Raw genomic sequence first — 15,626 nt, 5'->3', positions numbered from 1 at the left:
ATTGGCAAGGGAGAATTGGACCAGCCTTGGCTGTCCTGTGGCCTGATTGAGGAGGAGGGATGATTTATCTTTGTTCTGCAACTCATCATCCAGAAGGCTCAGGACCTCGGATGTGCTGAACTCATCAGTGGAAGGGCTAGGATGACACTGTCATTCCTCACAGGCACAGAACCCCAAGGGGTGCTGTATCCTGTCACCAGCAGTTTTGAAGACTTGATAAAAAGTCATATGGTTCACAGATGCCAAAAACTTTGGGTCAGACTCACCATGAGTGTAATCTTTCAAGTTTCAAAGGGAAGAATCAAGTAGAAACTTATGTCTGAGAGTTTCTTTGTCTTCTCTCCTCAAAGAGTCCCTTTGATAAAGGATAAAGAACTTTTTGCCAGTGTTCAGGTGAGAGCAGCATGTTCACATGAAGCAATAGGAGACAGAGACAAATCATACAGTGATGGGCCTCTCTCATTGCTACCACAAAAGAACCTACCTAGGCATAAATGTGGTCCCCTACCTCTGACTTTTGAAAGTCTCAGACCAGCTACTGGATCTTCCAGGAAACACTGGAGAGATCATTCCACTTGTACAAATATCTACTAATATGGGGTTTCAAGATTGATAGTTCAAGAACATAGCAATGGAGATGTATTTTTTAGGCAAATAAATATTTGTACATCATCGTAAGACAGAGAGGAATGTAAGGCATTCCACTGTCAGAAGGGAAAGACAATCTGGTACAACATGTTTTGGTTTATTATAATAGTATATTATTTTTATTACTAATTATTCACAGTGTAAATCATGAAAGGCTAAGAAGCATGCCGACAACTTGCAAAGGATACAAGAAAGCTCAATTAAAAATATTTGAGAGTGTAAAATCTCCCTTTAAGTAAGAGACTCTAATGTAAATTCCTGAATTTATCCAAATAAGTTTAAAAGTGGGCCCAACAGATTTTCTCTAGATTTTTGCAGGGATGAAAATGGAGAATTCTTTACAAGGCGAAAGGTTTCTAAAACTAGCAAACCATCAAGATCTCATTTTTTGGAACTCCATCTTAGACTAATCAGTTTAAAAATGTTTATCAGTGATGCTACTGAAAAAAATCTCCCTAAAGATATAGGTCTCAAATTTTTGAAGTACTTCAATGCTTTTAAGAGTAACCTAAAAGGTTCCTCCTAACAAAACCAGATGTTGGGCTTGATGCTAACATCCCATAGTCAAATACTGTGGACATCTTTCCTGAAACATGTTGAAGAGGTACTTTTAGTGACTTCCTTTCAAACTTTGACCCAAAGTAATAGTGTTTATAAGCTGATGTCAGGAATTTCAATTCCATAAGGTGTGGTACCACAAAAAGGTTTAATAAAATGTCAGTCTCCATCCCAATAATCTTGCAAACTCCTATAACAAATGTGACAGGAAGATGGGAGAAAACAGACAAAACTCAAGGAGAGTTGAAAATATTTCCAGATTTAGTATACCCAAAATATTGTTATTCTTTCCCAGTCCTTTCCCTTCCTACTTTCAGAACACTTCGGATAAGAAAAAAGTACTCATCTCTTGACCACGTGGGAACAAATTACTGTTCCATCCCGGTGATATCACCTGAGCTTGGGATGTACAAAACAATTGAGAATTTGGTTATTTCATGGGTCAATTTTAAGGGACCATTTTTCCTCTTGACATATCTGACTCCAATAGCTGCTATAGAATGTTCTTGAATAACCAGAACTGGGCATGTGGAAAAGAATCACAATTTAACCTTTACTAGATGCCCATCCCAGACTCACAATCAAGTTTCCATGGCTTCACAAGTGTCCGTGAATTGGTTGAACCTCAGCAGCAGTCCAAGTACGTACTGTTGGTTCACAGGAAATGCAAGAAGGGGATTATTAATTTCCTTCTCTTTATTATAAGCTAAGTTACATGGCATTGCCTTGTATCTCCTATGAGCTACAAGCAGGCACAGAAACACAGTCAGCTACCATGTCTTAGCAGACCCGTGAGGACCTGCCAAGTGACCGACACTCAACGAACACATGGAGCAAAAGAGGTTTTTCCCAGAGAGTCTCAAAATTTCTAAGGCTCTTTGAAGAGATAGGCCAAATCCTGCAAGGGCAGGATCTCTGCTCCCACTCTTGGTTTTCATGGCACATCGGAGTGTGCAGCATCATTCAGGGCTTGGATGTTCACAGGGAAATGCAGCCACCTCGTGGTGAGACAGCAACGCAGCCGTCGTCCTTGGGAAAGAAGAGGGCACTGCTGCCATCTTCCTTCAGTCCCTTCCATTTCTCCCACCGCTCGAACTGGTCTCATTTGTCCTGTTGTGGTGCCAACTCAATGTTTTTCCTGTGGTTCAGCCAATTTAAGCGTCTATTGGTTTGTCCTCTTGTACCACCAACAGGGCATCCATCATCATTCTTGTCAGGTCTCGAGCCATTCGTTCCTGCAGCAGACTCCTGTTCCTCCACAGCTGTCAGGATTATTGCTCTACTGTGACTTCCTGTTCACACAACATATGTTGCCTAATAGTTTCAAAATGCAACTTTCTTTTATGAAAGTTCTTTTCTTCTTTATTTTAATTAACCTTACCTTGGACAGGTGCCTGACCACCATCCACCACAAGCTCATTTTCCTGTGCAAGGCCCTTTTTATTCCTAGGAGTCCACCAAACAGGTCTAAAGCTTTCCAATTTTTAAACAATCATTTCCTTTAGAAATAAGTTACCCAAAATTCCTTGCTTTTGAGCAGGCCCAAAGTTCCTTCTGTACCTACCTGTCAAGAGAGTTTCTTTTTTTTTCTTTTTAGATAATTTTGCCTAGGAGCTCATCAACTTCATGATAGTGTTTTACTTGATCCCTGTATCCTCCTTTTTAAGAGATCATAATTTTCATGTACTCTTGCATGTATTTATGATATATTTATAATAATTATACGCCCCACATTTTTAGTTTTGCTTACTCCATCCCCTCCTGTCTCTGTTTTCTATCCATATGGGGACATAAACAGGTCTTTTCATATCATCCTCTTCTCTTCCTCATGCAAGTCTTGTCCCTAACAGCCTTATCCACCAACACAAATTCAGCTCCTATTGCTACAGTGACAGGTTGCAGATCTAGCTTCTCTACTGCAGGACTGACTCCTGTCCAAACCAAAATTTTGGACTGCTTTTCCAGCATGTCCTGGTCGATGTTGAGCTGTCAGATCAAGCTCACTATGTATAAAACAGAGCTCTTCTTCTTTTCCTCCCAAAACCTTCTTTTTCTCTCCTCCACCTCCATTCTCAATCACTGTGGACAATATTATCATCATACCTGTCAGTCATGCTCCCTCCTAGGCATCATCTTTAGCTTGGTTTTCTTCTTCTCTCCACGTCTTCATATCTGGGCAACAGCCAAGTGTTGGAGAGTCATTCTTTACAACATATTTACAAATCCAAGATGTGGCCTTGTCCATCCACCCACACAGAATAAACTCTCTACACCTCACAGAACCATCATAGAATAATTTGGGTTGGAAGGATCATCCAGTTTCAATCTCCCTGCCATGGGCAGAGACACCTTCCACTAGACTAGGTTGCTCAGAGCCCCATCCAACCCGGCCTTGAGCGCTGCTAGGGATTGAGCATCCACAAATTCTCTGGGCAATCTGTGCCAGTGCCCCACCACCCCCACAGTAAGTAATTTCTTCCTCATATCTGACCTAAACCTACTCTCTTTCACTTTGAAGCCATTACCCCTTGTACTGTCACTCAAGGCCCTTATCCAAAATCCCTCTCCAGTTCTTTTATAGCCCTTTTAGGTACTGGAAGGTGCCTAAGATCATTCAGAAGCCTTGTGTTCTCCAGGCTGAACAACACCAACTCTCTCAGCCTGTCTTCACAGGAAAGGTGCTTCAACCCTGTGAGCATCTTTGTGGCCTTCCATGGACTCAATCCAGCAGGTCCATGTCCTTCTTATGTTGGGACCCCCAGAGCTGGAAGCAGCACTGCAGGTGGGGTCTCAAGAGAGAGGAGTAGAGGGGTAGAATCATGCATACCTAAATCACATCAGCCTCCATCCTACGCAGAAGTTACACAGGATTAAAAAATATAGTATTTTTGCACCTTTTTCACCATCTCACCTACTGTGGCAGCTCAGGATTTCTTTGGTTATGAATTAATTCCTGGATGGGGTAGAACAATACTGTTATGTACATTTTCTGCACAGGGGTGAGAAGAAGTGAAGAATGATTCATCTGACTTAGGTTTAACAGCCTAAATGTTTCTGATCTATTCTAAATATCTTCTAGGATTCTTATAGAAGGGAGAGAGAGAAAGACATTTCCAGAGACTTGTGCATTCTTCCCTTTGTCTCTCTGTGCTAGGATGGGCAATATCACCCTCTGGGCATGCCTGTCCCTTTATAATGGATAACTCAATAACAGCCTTAGACTGAATATCTGAAATGGGACTCATCTCACTTAATTTGAGACATGCAGAAGTTAAGAAACTATGTCTGAAGAGTTTGTCATCTAAGTTTCTATTATAATCAATAGAGGGAAATAGATACCTCTGACGGAATTTTATTTTATAAAGATAGATTTTGAAACCTGTCAAACCAAAGCCCAAATAGAAGTGTGCTTTTTAGATAATTTTAGGCATCAGTTTGCTATGGACCACCAGTTCCAAAATAGTCATTCTTCATCGAAAGTGCAACTTAGCAACTTAGAATGGAAAAGGACCAGTAGTGCTTACAAACAAAAGCTAAAAACAGTGCAGCTTAGGGTGAATACTTAACTTCATGTCCAATGTGAGGAGACCTGAAACCTGTCCTGGATATTTGCTGCCCTAATAAAGCAATTTGGGATTCAGAAACCAGGCATCCTGCAGTAGAGTTTCCTGACATGTGCTGTGAACTTGCTTAACACACGAATTATCAGCACTATGTTCATTCTATATCGTTCTTTAATTAATGATATTTAAGGCCATTAAGACATCCAGAATGCTGTAAGGTGGGTTCCCCCACCACAGAGGTAACATCCGCTTTTGGTTTAGTATAAATGTCTGCAGCAGCTTGGTCAAAGCACTGCATTTCTTCTGTCCCCAGGCAACAGCATCCCAAGTCTATCCATGCTTGGCTGAACATCTTCCATGAAAATGACTTTTCAAACAGAATCCTTGGTTTTTGTGAAAAGAAGGGAAAATGTGAGACTTGGATACAAGAACTGAACAGACGTCTGCCTTTCAAAGAAAGATTTGGTTTAGCTGAACTTTGAAAAACCAGAAGTACTGCAACCCAAAACTTTGTTAACTTAGGGGCTTTCATTTCAACACTTTTCTCTGCAGCTCTTATCAACACAAATGACAAAGAAAAACTTCTAATCTCTGTTCAGGAATCACCTATCTCAATCTATGCAGTTATTTCTCAGTGTTATTAGATGACAGATTGATTAGATCTCTAGTTATGGCATTTAAAACATTTTATTAATCAAGAAAATATGAATGACACAACACTTTGAACAACGTTGACTTCCAGCATCTGCCCACCATTACTCTTTGGAAGTCCACCGATAGCACAAAAAATCCCAGACAAACACAGTCAGGTGAAAGAATTGTATTCTTTCCTTAGACAATGTACTATCTACCCTGTCATACCATAAGAGGTTTTTTCCTATTAGTTAAGCTGAAGGAATTTCTCACCTTTTTGTTTTATCAGGCAACAGTGACTCAAATATGAGATTATCAAAAATTGCCCCAAGAATCGTAGAATCACATTTGGTTTGGAAGGGACTTTAAAGATCATCTAGTTCCAATCCCCTGTCACGGGCAGGGATGCCACCCACTAGTCCAGGACTTACAAGTGTCTTTGTCAGACTGTCACATGCAGCGGCCTCTCAGACCAATGGCAAAAGGAGCAGTGGTTCTCATCTTCCTGGCTTTGGAAGCGCAGGCACCCCACCAAAGAAACCAACCCCAGCTAGCATTAATGACTACTGTTGTTACTGCTGTGCGCTCCTACGGCGCACTTATGACTTTGCAAAGCTGCCTCCAGACACAGCCCCATTACAGAATCCGGCCGAGCAGCTGTGCTCACCCCCTGTCAGCACGACAGAGGAGCATTTCTGTGAGTTAGGGATGGAGGGGAGAGCAGCGAGAGCCTGAGCAGAAGGAGCTCTGAGCAGGTGGAGGAGGGAAGGGAATCAGGCCTTTGTGGGCATGATGAAGTTGTAGCGCGGGCACCGTGCCCGCAGAGCAGCGGGGAAGCAGGTACTGTGTGTGAGCACACGGGCACCAGAGCGCTGAGTCGGCAGAAAATCCCTGGGAGGAGCAGCGTGGTGGCTCCGGTGAGTGGGGGGCCACGGTGCCGTAGATCAGCTGAGGTATTTTTAACAATTATTTTGATATAAACAGCTCTGAACTTGAGGAGCTCCATGTAAATGGGAAGCAGTGGGGCTTGTAATTAGATTTGTGTACACTTTCATAAATTGCTGGAAAACATCAAAGCCGTGATAGAAGGCTGTGGTGCACTTTATTTCCTTCTTCTGTTCTTCTGTTAATTGAATGGTTGATGTGTGGATAGGAAGTGTTGGCTTCGCAGAGTACTATTTACAGACCCGCTGACAGCTGCACTGTGAAAATTAACAGGAACAGAGCAGCCTCTGTCACAGCGCTTCCCATGAGGGACTTGCTTCAAATTAGATCATTTCTTTCATAGGAGAAACTTTCCTCGTCGCTCCTCCCGTCTTCGTAGATACGCACACACATCCAGCTGCACACTCCCCTTCTCCCTGCAGGCTCATGGCAGCCTTTAGCGCTCAGAAGAAGGGCTTGTCATTTCCACAAAGTTGAGGCAGTTAGGCTGCTGTTTAAAACTTGTAACGCATTCCACTTCCAGCAAGACACATCCTTCAGGAAGCCATCCAAATCTGCGAGCTGGGTGCGTGGAGCCACGGCTTCATGCTTGCAGGTCTCACCTCAGCTGAAGCATTCTTTTCGCACTCTTAGAAACATTAGTAGATGTTCTCTCAGACTACTACTGTTGGAAATGTGGTTATTGTTGGTCTTAGATGAAATTCTTGTGTGTTAAACACCATACAAACCTCTGACAGGACAGTTCCCACACTCAGCAGTTTGCTAACTAAAGGCCAGGGTTAACCTGGCTGGATGAATTATGCCAAAGTGTTGTTCAAAGTGGGAAACTTCAGGGTCATCTGTAGTCTTGCCATCTACAGTTTTGCTACAGTTGACAGAGAGAGACTAGGACCTCAGAGAGATATCTCACTGTCTTGAGTTACTGAGGATTTAGAATAGATGCCCAAAATGGCTGCAATTAGGTCATCTGAGTGCCTAAGGGACAAGACACAAGAGATAAGCAAAAGAAGCAACAATGCAATGTCTGTGAGTGAACTAGTCTTATACATAATTAATCTACATATTTAGCCAGTTCTTAGCCCAAGTGACAGCAATTCTTGTTCCTGTTTCCAGCAGAAAAGTAATAACCAGTGAATACTTGAGCATCTAAATCTGAATTTTTGATACCATATAAAAAAATATAGAATTACGAACACCAAGCTTGAAGCCATCAATTCACCACCTCACTTCTGAAAAATGTCTTCAAAATATCCTGGTAACATAAACAGAACCATAGACAAACTCATAGTGTAAGCAGATAACAATTAAAGAGTTTTAAAGTATTAATTAACCAACAGAATTTACTACTATTGATATTTCAGTATGGGCTCAAGTTCTCAATTAATAAAAGCCACCTTATGAGAGTCAGTAGACATAGAGCCACTGATCCTCTCAGGCTGTCAGGGTAAATAAAATTATAGAATCAACAAGGTAGGAAGAGACCATTAAGATCATCCAAGTCCAACTGTCCACCCAGAACTGCCATTGTACTCTAAACCACCAAGCCACATCGCTCACCACCAGATCCAGACACCTCTTAAACACTTCAAGAGATGGTGACTCCACCACTTCCCTGGATAAACGATTCCAACATCTGACCACCCTAACAGTGAAAATTTTTTTGTCTCACATCTAATCTGAATATCCCCTGTCTCAGCTTAAGACCATTTCCTCTGGTCCTCTTACTGCAGGCACAGTGGAAGAGACCAGTCTCCACCTCACCACAGCCTCCTTTCAGGTAGCTCTAGAGAGTGATGAGGTCCCTTCTAAGCCTTCTCTTCTTGAGACTAAAATAGGAAACAAAAAAGTCATCAGACTTCAGTTTTACATGACCACAGAAACATAAAGGGGAGATTTTCAAAGGTGAAAGTTGATGGAAGTCCAGCATCTGCAGCCGCTTCATGACTTACAGCTGCCTTTGCCCTAAAGTTACTTGCCCAAAGTCACAAAGTCTAGGGCAGTGTGGGGTACCATCAGTGCAAGTCCATCTGTTTAAATCAATACAGAAGGCTGAGACCTGGTTCTACGCTGCTGATGCTGGAGAAGCTGATGGATGAGAAAAGAGATGCCAACTCTGACACATTTTTTTCTCTTTACTGTTGATCTTGTGCTCTCTAAAGAACAAGCACTCCTTGCAATGTCTTTGTATAACACACAGGCTGGCTTGTTTAACTCAAGGCAAAGCACAGCACATCCATTCCTTCTATTAAAAAGTAATAATACCTTAGAAACCCATTTATAACTCACCAGCAGCAAGCCTGTCTCTCCTCACAGTAATGAATGATTTTTCTGAATATGCTACCTCAACACCATTTATAAAGGTATGCGTTGTCTTTTAGGATGAAAAAAGCACTGGACATGTAATACCAAGATGTTAATTTGCAGACATTTCTTCCATCAAACTCCAACAACTTTTGATAGCTCAGCTTTCCTTTCCTTTGGGCAGTGGGTTCTGGATAAAGAGGGACTAAAGCTCAGAGGCCATCCCATCCCACTACTGCCATCAAGACAGCTGATTCTACAAGCTTTGGGATAGCAGTTTCCCAGTATTACTATAATTTCCCTTAATTCTTTCTAGAAAAAAAAATAAAATTGTGAGACTGTGTTTCCTGCCTCTCCCCCAGTTTCATAAATGAACTAATTAATCATATCTTTCTGGGTCCCAGAATAGAAACCCAGGCAGCCCAGCTGCTTGACAGGGGGTATGAATCATGCTGGCACCAAAGATGGCCTTCACTTCTCTAGTCACATTTCCACAGCCACACAGGCACCCAGCAGGACAGTGAAGTGACCTGTGGGACATGACAGGCTTCACTCAACATCTTCCCTGGGCTTCCTTACTCCCTCTAGATCAAAGCCTTCATCACCTCCAAATGAGATACCAATGATAACTGCTCGTGAGCCACATGATCTCTCTCTGGACAAATGGATTTAATTGCCACCACAGTGTCTCCTTATGGGCCCAAGGGGAGGTAGGCACTAAATCAGCAGCTGTGGAGGCAGCCACAGGAAAGCAGGAGCAGGACTATGCCACCACTGAGAGTTGCCTGAGTCCTGGTGCTGGCAGTAGCCACTGAAATTCTCACTGCACTCAACTTCTGCATAGTCTGGATGAGATTAAGACTTGTGGGGGCTAAAATAATTCCCAAGCACTGACCTTTCTGGGATATCGGAGACATTGATGAGTCTCCAACCTGGGAGGCATAAAATACACCCTGCCTACCAGGGGAGTTCTCAGCCTACTGGAGGGAGCTCCACCAGGCATTACCACCTTCCTCTAATAAGGATTAAAGATGTCAGTGTTGTCTTTACATCTCTGCTTGCTTTGGGGGCATTTCTTTTTTCTCCTTTTCCCTTCCTGTATTTTTGATCTAAACATCATTTATATCAGTGGGATCTTCCTACATAGTTAAGTAGGCTCTGGATCAGCATTAAATCACTCTTGATGTTTCTCATTTTTTCCTTTTAATTCACACCTTTCCAGCTGCTCAGGTGTGTGGTCTGGGTTGATAACACACATTCTTGTGAGGAATACAGAAAGACCTTAGTAACTGGTACATTGCTATCCAAGACATAGCATTAGGTGATTCAGTAGTTATTACCAAAATGGGTTCTGCAAAGATCAAAAGGAATCTTTAGAGGGCAAAGATGTATTTAGATCAAAACTATGACTTTCAGATAAGAGCCTCAACTGAAGTTCCCACAAATTCATAAATGAATGTGAAGCATCCTACCAGACACCAATGTCTTTGTCTCAGATGTCCACTGGCAAGTGAAATCTAGTAGGAGAACAAGCTTGATTTCCCATAGCAAAGGTCTGGGTGATACAGGAACAGTGGTTGTGAAGTCTCACCCAGCAGCAAGGGGACATGTTTCAGTCTTAGTATAGTGGAATGATCCTTCAGTGTAAACCAACTTCTTATTTCACCAAAAAACAATACAGCTTCACTGAATTTACAGTACTTCATAGCTAGAGTTGACCACCTATTTTCAGTATACTGAAGCATGGGTGATACCTCCCTGAAAGCAGAATATTTTCTCAAATAATTATAGAAGCATGAAATAGTTTGGGTTGGAAGGGACCTTTAAAGATCATCTGGTTCAACCCCATGGCTGGCCAGTGCTTGAAAATCTTCAGTTTAAAAATGTTGCAAAAATTTAAATCTTCTTCTTATCTCAGTTAAGCAAGATGCTTTACACCACAACGTCCTAGAGTCAAGCAGCATGACAGGGATTTGGGATGCCCAGTTATGTGAAGCATGTTTGGAACTCGGTGCCATGGAAATGTTCTTTCATGTCACGTGCACAGCTGAAATGTATCTGCCCAGCTTGCAAGCCCTTTCTCTACATCTGCTTCTTTCCAAGTCATCTTAGGCTGTTCATGTCCCCATCTCAAACTGCCAAAGAAGCATGGAGCTCATGTGAGCAGAGTCCTGAAGCATCAGGAGTTCCATACCTGGTTGTGACTTTTCCTCAATTTGACAATGGACAATTTATTTTATGACTCTGGAATTGTTCCACTTCTCTTATTTTCATTCGTGCTTGTTTAACTAAAAGGAAATGTCATTCAGACACTACCTTTTATGAGGCTCAAAGCTGCAGCCATCAAAGATTTTCTTAGTAGTAGTAATAATTTATAAAAAAATTATGTCTTTTTTTTTTGCTGTAAGAATATTTTCAGAGGAAGTATATTTTTTAGTTAGTACAAAGCTAATCATACCTAGTCTTCCAAACCATGTTACTCTTACTGGAAAGGGGAAACATGTAACAATCTCTTCTGAATTCTGGATTTTAAATTTTTCTTCAAATAACATAAAAATAATTATTTATTGCTTTCATATTGCTAAATAGCTGGTAATAATTTCCATTATGTTGATATAACAATATTTTTCAGTTCATAACACATTAGGGAAGGTGAATGATTCTGTGAGGACTTTTATCATTCATAGACTGAGCTGAAAAATGCAGAGGTGCTTGAAGAACTCTGCTTTTAAGTTTAGGTTTTTCAGATAACTGGCTTTGATTTGAGGGGTATACTAACACCTGGGTTATATATTGAGTTCTTCCTAATTAGAAATGGGTACAGTGACACCAGGACTCAATGATTCTGTTGCCCTGTGGAAAGCAATAACTTTAGCTCTGAGAGACACCTGCTAAGTAGTGTATGGGAAGTAAAATCTAAATCAAGCTTCCACTCCAAATAAATTACGGCTCCGGAGACCTGTGAAGGGAAGTACCTGCAGCAACTCTCTCTGCTTAGACATTTCATGAAGAATCTTCTCTACTGAGGGAGCAGCATTATCAAAGGGTCCATCACTAAAGTCCTGGATGAATGCCTTCTTTCCCCTCTCCATCTCTGTCGCTCTCAAGTGTGCCTAAACCAGCTCCTAGAGTAGGACTGCTGTCCTACTCATCTTTCAGATGAGACACAAAATTGAAGCCCTGAGTACAGAAAAACAACATATTTCACAAGATAGGAGGGATGTAAGTCCCCCTCTTCTGGCCATCTTCCAGCCTGGGTAATTACACTTCTACCTACCTAAAATTCCCTTTGCTCTATGGTTTTAATCTGGACAGTAGTTTCTTTTTTGCTTATCTAAAACCTCAGGCTGGGGTCAAATCCCACTGGCTAATTCAGCAGACTGACTTTCAGTAAAGCTGCACAGGCATTTAAAACAAAAATCCAAATTTGTTTTCAAACTTAGGGGAAACATACCAAACGGCCTGAGCTGACAGAGTCCAAAGCAGAGAATCCTTCCTCTGGATTTCAGGCTGTAACATCAAGGATCCTTGTGTCGTAATACTTCGCCTGATTGTCTTGCTGAGGATCAGCATCCTCCCAGCTCCTCTTTACAGTAGCAAAGGGAGTGCTAAAGCAGAATTTCCACCACAAGAAAAACCATCCATGTGGTGACACTTAGGAAGGCAGCACCTATTCATTTAAGCATCTTAGTTTGTGTCTACAGCTGACATTTCGGAAGGTAGTTTATGGGATTTGCACATTCAGATCTCTTATATTCAAGGGCTCAGTCACTGGAAATTTAATGTAACAAACCTTTTTTCAGTATTTTTTGCCCAGAGATTTTGACTGGCTCTATTTGAGCTAACTAAGATACAAAGGTCCACCTGTATGAGAGAGACACCCTTGTGTTAAAAGTGCTTAAGTGTATGCTTACCTCCAATATGTCATTCACCAAGCTTAAAGTGAAACATTACCTAAAGACTTTTACAAATTAGGCCCAGATTCATCAGTTTTGCAAGAAAAAGATGTCTAACCATCTATGGGGATTGGTAACCTACTGGGTTAGAGGAGACTTATAGGGCTATCAGGAAAAGGAAATTCAGACATATATTCTACAAGGCAACACCTTCACAAAACTTTTCCTATGAATATTGTTCTAGGGAGAAACAACTTTCCCTGATGCTGTGCAGTAATATTTGGCCTCCTGAAAAGCTTTTGCTTAATTTGTGTATGCACTCCATTTGGAAGATCATGTCTAATGGGAAACAGTTCCAACAGCCAGGCAAAGGATTTTTTTCTCCTTTGCCTTTAAATGAAATATCAATGGATGGATATTTTATTTTTAGCTGAATATGAAATTTCACAAGCGACCTGTCAAGCTCCTGTTTTCAAGAATGACTTTATTTCACACGTCAAGACAGGCTGGGAAATTAGTTTTTCCCACAGAGGACTCTGATTAGGGATTACAAAGTGAGTGTGGCGCAGAGTGATTTTTCCTCCATCTTTTCGCTCGCACCGCCAGCCTAGAGAGTATCAGACTCTGCTGACTAAGGGGAGCAATTCATTACTATGTGAGGGAGGGGGACTGGAAGCAAGATAGTCATATTAAGTAGACTTGCTGGCCCAAGAGAGAATAGGAAAAGCATAATAATACTTAGACCTACATTATTCTTTTCATCAGTAGATATCAAAGTACTTGAAAAAGGAGGTTGATTTGATGGAAAAGGAGATAAATGCCAATTCCAAGCAGCCCATTGCAGAGGCACCAGCAGGAATGCTCACTTTCATGATGGTCTCTTCTGACTGTGGGTCTGCAGGGTAGTGAAATAAACAGGTCTTTTCCTCACTGTAATGCAGAAGTACATTTCAAACATTATTGACTTACCCAGTGTAACTCTCTTGGGGTTTGGCAAAATATAAGGTCCAGTCCAACAGCCAGAGAGAGCAAGAAGGAGATTATGTATTACTAATAAATGACTGAGCAGACAGGACCTATTGCCTTTGTCAGCAGACAACAGATGATTTACACCGCAGTTTAGCTGCTTGAGGAAGCAATAAATAGTCCAGATGAAGGGCTCTGGGGTTTTTACCCTATGGAAAATCTGGCCCATTCTGGGGCATTTCTGTTGTTATTCAGTGGAGTAGTAGTCACTGGAGTAGGAAGTAGCCTTGTTCTGCTGTAGATGAACAGCAGTGTTTGGCTCCACGGCAAAAAGTCCTGCACTGGCAGATCTGATAGCATTTACTGCCTGATCTCCTTTGGGCCACATGAAAGAGCTGCACATGAGGAACCACACACAGAAAGCATCAATCCCAAGGTCGATCTTCATATTCAAGAACATTGCAGCATTTCTACTGGCTACACATCTCTAACCACTTGCACTCTTAAAAAAACCTTCTTTTTCTCTTCTTTCTTTGTAGAGTGTGCTCTAGCTTGCATTTATTTGCCAATGGCCTTTCTGCTCTCTGTATGTGATAGAGATGTTCAAAGGGTTCTGAAGTCCTGCTGCGACAGGCAACCCAGAAAAACATCTCGTAAGAGGCAATACGAGATCCCATTGGGTCAAACAGCTGCTGTGCAGTCACTATGACTCATGTCAGGAGGGAAGAACACTCCAGGGGCAAGCACTTCGTGTGGAGGTTACCCATGTTTTCATGATGCCATCTACAATAATAGCTTGGTTTTCAACAGTGTGAGGCATCAGCAAATGCCTGAGGCAGTTCTTGCCCTAAGCCTTCCAGGGCAAATAGAGTTAGAAATAAAAAAGGAAGGAAGAAGACACCAACTTTTATTTACACTTCTCTGTCCTTCTAACAAGAGCAGGTCATATCTTCTAAACCCCTTTGCAGAGTTGAATACTCATGTGCCTGTTTCAGTTTCAAAATCCTCCATCCTGCATTGTGCCCACAGTGCTGCAGCCTCTGCTCTGCAAATCACAACAGCTCCTCTGAACAGCCCAATCTGCTGTGGACCAGTGCCTCCCTCCAATACAGCTGCAAATAGGTTTAAATCATTAGATTCGAGTTACCAAACAGTCTCTTGGATCAGGGTTAATTAAATGAGTGTTGAAATCTAATTAAGAACTAGTCCAGGTGATAATTAGCAGGAAATGTATGCATTAAAATATTCATTTGTCGATGAGCTGCAATTAAGAGTGTGATTTGGGGAAGGATCAATAACTACATCATGTGATGTAAAAAAAATGAAAAGTCATCTAGCCTTCAACAGAAATGCAGGGGAATTTTGGCTAGATTTTTTTTCTTCTCCCCCTTCCACTCCCCCTTCTGTTTTGGTTTTTTAATAACTTCTGAAGATTGCTCTCCATCCTTGAATGGAGTATTCATCTCTCCGTCCCTTTGTTTTCCTGAAGCACTTTTTTCAAAACCTTGCTCTTCACCACATTGTGTTAGCAGGTTATAGATTTATTAGAGAAAGACTAACGGGTCAAAAAGAAAGATTCTTTACCAATGAAAATCACTTTCTCCCAGAACAGACTGCTAATCTGGGGGAACATCGCTCATTGTGTGGCCTTAGATTGTTGGGGTCTTTTTTTAGCAAGTTAATTCCTCAAGTCTTTATTCATAACCGAGGATCTGGAGAGGCTATTGAATATGTATAGCTCAGACTTATATATATGTACATCCATATCTGTGGTTTACTACATTCTTCCCAGTTTGTAGCAGAGCAACTCTGCTTTCACAGAGACTATTTTTTGTGCTTGCAGTTACATAGGAGTGCGTGCAAGCCAGTTAATAATATTGTTCCTGTACAATCTGAGAAAATCCACCTGTTAGAAAAAAGAGGGTCCTGAAATATCTCAGCTCCTCTGGCATGGAGCTGGTCTTCCTCTAGTGCCACAGCCGGAGGCTGAGCTGGTAATTTCCGGCTGACTATATTTCCAACAATGAATACCAGTTTGTCAAAAGGGAAGTGTACCATGGGAGCACAATGATTTCAGCTGCCTTTTGTCAGCCTCCTGACAGCTCACCTGTTCTCC

At 41.7% G+C, this 15,626-nt stretch overlaps 1 protein-coding gene across 16 annotated transcripts in view; it reads left to right on the top strand.

The window, feature by feature from the left end:
• Positions 1–15,626, top strand: part of CELF4 (CUGBP Elav-like family member 4) — a 700,852-nt gene that overhangs the window by 602,253 nt on the left and 82,973 nt on the right. The gene's annotated exons all lie outside the window — the stretch shown is intronic.

This window comes from Manacus candei, unplaced genomic scaffold (assembly GCF_025592945.1).
Source record: "Manacus candei isolate 608988 ecotype Guabito, Panama unplaced genomic scaffold, ASM2559294v1 h1tg000061l, whole genome shotgun sequence".
NCBI lineage: Eukaryota > Metazoa > Chordata > Aves > Passeriformes > Pipridae > Manacus > Manacus candei.
Note: the sequence above shows the minus strand (reverse complement) of the source record. Positions and strands in the feature narration are given on the sequence as shown.